This window comes from Nuphar pumila, chromosome 7, assembly GCF_984573655.1.
Source record: "Nuphar pumila chromosome 7, dmNupPumi1.hap1.1, whole genome shotgun sequence".
In the NCBI taxonomy this organism is placed as follows: Eukaryota; Viridiplantae; Streptophyta; class Magnoliopsida; order Nymphaeales; family Nymphaeaceae; genus Nuphar; species Nuphar pumila.
Genome location: NC_143255.1, coordinates 15,037,130 through 15,043,129, shown reverse-complemented (window position 1 = coordinate 15,043,129; position 6,000 = coordinate 15,037,130).

Genomic DNA, 6,000 nt, shown 5'->3' with positions numbered 1-6,000 from the left:
TCAAATCCAATCGAATGAATCCAGTTTGATATGATATCCAAACCAAACTCAAATCTAGTCAAGTGATCTTTTTTTTTTTTGAATTTATAACCCGAAGATACCACACCCGACACGAAGACCTGGTCGCACTGGCTCACCCCTGCTACACTTTGAAGCTAAGACCCCTGACCCTGGGGCCTATGCTACACATTGGCTTTCGCAGAGGGCCAATGCCCATGAGAATCGAACCTTGACTGCCTGTCTAGTAGGCAAGGCCCCACCCCACTACGCCACCCCCCCCTTGGGGCTAGTCAAGTGATCTAAAAAATGGGATCTTAAATGGTGTCTGGGGTTTAGACAAGTCTAGTTCAGCTTAACCCAAAATGGCAGGGCGAACACTGGATCAGGCTACGTTGGCCCCATTAAACCAGATGGTTTGGAGAGAAAGCCTGCCCGTCGCTAGCCCGGCCCAGTCTTATTATGCTGGAGTGATGCCCAGGTCTTATTGGGCCAATACCCATGACCTGGGCAACTTGGACTGGGACCTATACTTGGCCTAACCTAGATCCAATTGGACATGTTCCAAAATAGTGCATGGGACTTAAAGTTGTATTCCTATTCATATCCTGCACCCAGGTCGGACATGTTTATAAAGGACAGCCCAACCTCAAAGGTCCAACCCAATGTTGTCAGAATTGGTTTTATACCGGAATCAATTTTCCAAATGAATTAGACTATGTTTGGGATCCTTGAATCGGAGGTTGTGTTGTGGTTTCCCCCATGCTCCTATACTCTCTTACTGTTTGCGAGTAGTGGCGACTGGTGTTGTCAGGCCAACACCACATTTCCACACCTTTCACCAGAGGATGTTTTTGACAACTCCATCTCTCAACATCACACATTGGCAAAACAATATTTTGGCAACACACAGGAACCGCGTTTCCATCCCATTGCAAGGCTCCCAAACCTAGCCTTAGAGAATTAGCCAATTCAGGCTTGAATTGAATCTTGAATCGGTCAAGTTTTTTTTCTTGGATGATAAAGCTGGGATTAGGCAGACCTTGAATTGGTTAAGTTTTTAATTTAAAAAATCACAAAAAAATAAAAAATAAAAAATTGAAACAAAAAGACTAATTCAACCTCGATTTTGCCCAATTTTAGTTGAATTGGGTGTCAAAAGGGTTTGATTCAACCTGAAGCAAATTGTTTTTGGCCGATTCAATTCGAATTGACCGATGCTGATCCATTCGCTTGGATTCTGATAACATTGGTCCAGCCCATTTGCTTATGTTTTGGTACAGGATATGGAAACTGTGCATGTAATTGGCTGGGTTCGGATTTTTCGAAAATGAAATCTCAATCCTGGATCTGTATAATTTCAAAAGTTTATTTTTACTTAAAATATATATAAAACACTCGGGTTGGGTCAGGTACCTGACAAAAATCATAACCAATTAAAACACGGGCCGCATATTGAGTAGGTCGGATTTGGATCTTTTTTTTATGCCCATACCCAAAAATTGGGGTTCTGGTTGGGTTGGGTACCCAGTACAAACCTGACCCGTTAAACAGCCCTAGTTGAACTATCATGGTCTATAGATTTTGTGAATCAACTGTGACACAACATAGTGACAAACGTTAAAAATGGCAAAATCTCGTTCTTCAAAAACTCGCGAGAATTTGAAAAAATTTCATTTATCGCTCATTTTTGGCAAAATCTCAGCAATAAAAAAATAAATTTAAAAATACAAAAAATATTTTTTATAAGAAAATATTAATAAAAATTATTTAAAAATAAAAATACATGAGTTTTTTTTATGATAAATAGCCATTTAAAATGTAAATATCACATTTAAATCATGGTATTTATGTTTTTTCATAAAATATTGGGATATTTTGAAAATCTCGCAAGAAATTGCCATTTCAAACTTTCAAGCAATTTCTCACTATCGCAAGATTTTCATAAATCTCGCGATATTTGTCACTATGTGACACAAATGATTGCACCCCGATATTATTGATTTAGCCAATGAAATGTTGACAGATTGAGTAATCAAGTAGTTATCTTTTGTAATTGCATTTGAGAACGTTCCAACTTATTTCCCTTTTATCTATTTTCTATATATGGTATTATTCAATTTTTCTTCAATTAATCCATACTTGTTTATCATTGCAACAAACTGTTTTGATTGTAATTTGCTCATATTAGAAAATGTATCATGGTGATGCTTAGGGATGGCAATGGACCGGGGCGGGGGACAGGGTCTCCACCCCGCCCCATCTCAAGATTAGAACCTCCATCCCCGCACGGGGATGGATTTTAACCTTAATCTCTGTTTCATGTCCTCCATCTCCGGTTCAAACGGGGATGAGGCAGGGCGGGGCCCCATTTCCCTGTAGTCTATTGCCATCCTTTAGGATTGGGGATGGGGCGGGGCGGGGAAAAGTGTAAGTCCATCCCCGAACCGGGATAGATTTTAACCTTCGTTCCCACCTCCATCCCCGTTTTGTACCCTTCATCCCCGGTCCAAACGGGGTGAGGTGAGGCGGGGCCCTGCTTTCTCCGGTTCCACTGCCATCCCTAGTGATGCTTAGAGGCTCCCTCTCTTCGGCCTAATATGGAAAATTTGTTTCATATTATGAGGGGAAAAAAATATTAGAAATGCCATGTTTTACAAGTATGTTTGCCAATTTTGCTTTTCTTTCATATCAATTAATTACCATAATATATATGCATCTACCTCATCAATGCTGCGATATGCTTAGAGGATCCAATAACACTTTAAATTTTTTTTCTTTTGCTCATATTAATCTTAAATATCTTCTCATGTATCCGTTCCTAACAGTACTTCTAACTACATAAATACATCTTTTCAAACAAACAAACAAAATGTTTTCAAAATATCTACAACAGCCCATGTCATGGATTTAGGAAATTAATTGACCTCACCTCACCTTCCATCCAGTTATTGATGGGCTTGATTACAACAGCCCATGTCAAGCATTCATGAGTGTTGGATCATGAAAGGATGTTCCTGTAGCAGTGAGTCTATTAGAGGATGACATGAGAGTATTGATGGGCTTGGCACCAAGCATATTGTCCGATGTAATAACTCTGATACATATTTCTTTCGAGAGATAAGGAGACCACCATGTGTTCGAATTGCTTCGAAACCAAAGAAATAATGGAGCAGGTCGAGATCCTTTAGGGCAAAATTCTGACTTAACCTTTTAATGATAGACCGAACAAAAGTTGTAGAGCTCCTTATTATCAGTATATCATTAACATACACCAAGACATATACAGTGAGAGTAAGAGTACGTAAGATGAACAAGGAAGCATTTGTAAGTGACTCTTTAAAACCATAAGAGATTATAGGGGTACTCAAGGTTTGATACCAAGCATGAAAGGCTTGTTCGAGACTATAAAGGGTCTTGTTGAGACGACAAAAGAATCTTGAAACCCAAGAGGTTGATCCATGTAAACCTCTTCAATGAAGAAAGGTGTTGTTAACATCGAATCGATGGAGTGACCAATTGTTACTCAGAGCGACAGTTAAGACAACCCAGATGGTAAGTGGTTTGATAAATGGGCACAAGGTTTTGAAAATAATTGATTCCTTCCTTCTAGTGAACCTATGGTATGTGCTGAGTATTAGGGGGAACAAAGGAGCAATTGGTGGTGGGGTTGGGTAAGGGAAAAATGGTAAGCTTAAATCAACAACTAAATCTGGAAAGGTGGGGAATTGGGTGTAAGAAGGAGAGAAAATGGGTTGAGTAACTAAGGTAGGAGAGGGGGAGGGTGCTGGCTAACTGCGGTGTCTCATATAGTTTTGAAAAGAAACATCACCTCATCAAACACGTGTCGAAACACAATGATAGTTTTGGAATTGAGATTGAGATTGAGATAGAGATATCCATGGTGTGTGGGACTATATCCAAGAAAAATGTGAGGATGATTTGAAATCCAGTTGTGTTTGCTGTATGAGTTGTGATAAGGATAACAGACACACCCAAAAACCATGTAAAAAATTGTAGTAAGTTTTTTTTGTTAAAAATGACTTATATAGGGGATTTAAGATTAAGATTAGATGCTGACAATCGGTTAATAAGGCAAACGGCAATTGAGAAGGCATATAGCCAATATTGGATAGGAACATGAGTGTGAGCCATAAGTGAGAGCCCGATCTCCATAATATGTCAATGCTTCCTCACAATGGTCATATTTTGTTCTTGAGTGAAATGATAGAAAATTCTATGTCCAATGCTCATTTTTTGAAAAAATAAGTCCAAAGCTTTGAATTCACCCCCTCTATCTGTTTGTAAAAATTTGATTTTCTTTTCCACAATATTTTCAACATGCACCTTAATTTTTTTAAAAATCTCATACACATTAGACTTGTTACTCATCATAAATATCCAAGTAAATTTGGAAAAGTCATCAACAAAATTAATATAATACTTAAAACCTTTTATATCAGACTGGGGCAGGTCCCCAAACATCAGCAAATATCAATTCAAGAGGTTCATAAATTTATGCATGCTATCAAGAAATGGTACTTTATGATATTTCCCTTTCATGCAAGCATCACACATACCAATCAGTTTCATCAAAATAAAGTAAACTAAGCTTATAAAGGACTTCTTGGACAATCTGAATGGCTGGATCACCTAGACAATAGTGGCATTGTCGAACGGTGGTTCTTTCAGCCACATGAGCTTCCTTGATGCCACATTTATTTAAACTGACTTGATAAAGTGCATTCCTACTTGGCCCTCACAGAAGTTCTTTCTCTATTGTCAGATCTTTGATACAACAAAAATATGGATGAAATTCAAAAAACATATTATTGTCCTGAGTAAACTTCTGTATCAATAATAGTTGCCTTTTAATTTGAGGTACATGTAAAATTTTACTCAATTTAAATTGAGATCCATCATAAGAATAAACTAAATCACCAATATAAGAGATAGTCAAACATGTACCATTACCCATTTTAAAGGTGTCGCTACCTTGGAAGCATGAGTAGAGAGAAAGAGAATTCAGATCTTGTGTTATGGTGAGAAGCACCAGAATCTGAGGATCAACTATCATTGGAGTAGTTGGTTGAATGTTGAAGCATGAGTATTATCAATAGTATGTTTTTTTCCTTTGGAGGAGATAACATTGTTGATCATAGTGGCTTGGTTTGTCACAGTATTGACAAATGACATTTTGGTTATTGTTAGAGCCTTGATGATTATAAAATCAACATCCTTGTTGACCATGGTCTTTTCCTCTTGAACGACCTTGAGAAAGGTTTGTATTAAAACCATGTTCATAACCTAAATTGTTAGGTGCTCGATGATTGAAGTTAGCTTCGGGAGAAACATCATGGTTGTTCTCATTTGACTCAGCTAGGTGTGCTTCTTGAGTCAACAACAAACTATGTAGGTCATTCATAGTAGTAGGGTCTCTACGAGTAGTGATGATTATTCTAAATGCATGATACTCTACAAGTAATGCTCTAAGAATATACATCACCAAGTCTTCATCCAAGATAGGTTTATCAACCATAGATAATTGGTGTGAAATAGTTTTAGCCTTTTTAAATAGTTCATCAATGGATTTATCGCCTTTCTTAAGAGATAACAATATAAAACTCAAGACCGAGAGTGGGTTGCATGTGAATCTTTCAACGCAATCCAGACTTTAAAGGAAGTCTTTAGTTTGATAACTTGTGTATAGATAGATTCAGTTAGGGGTGAAATAATCCAGCATGGGAGAAGTTGATCTTATTGTTGCCATTTAACAAAGTCTAGATTAAGGACCTATTTATTCATAATATGAATATGTTTTCGGTAAAAGATCTTGATTGACCGATTCATGTTATCACCAAATTGGTCTGAGTCGTGTTGATTAAAAATTCTTTAGACCATATTAAGATTCGTTATTATGATTATGTGTAAGTTTATGAAACATCTACTCTACCCAAAGGTAGGTCGTTGTATTCCAAATTCACTAAGGGTGTTATAGTAGAT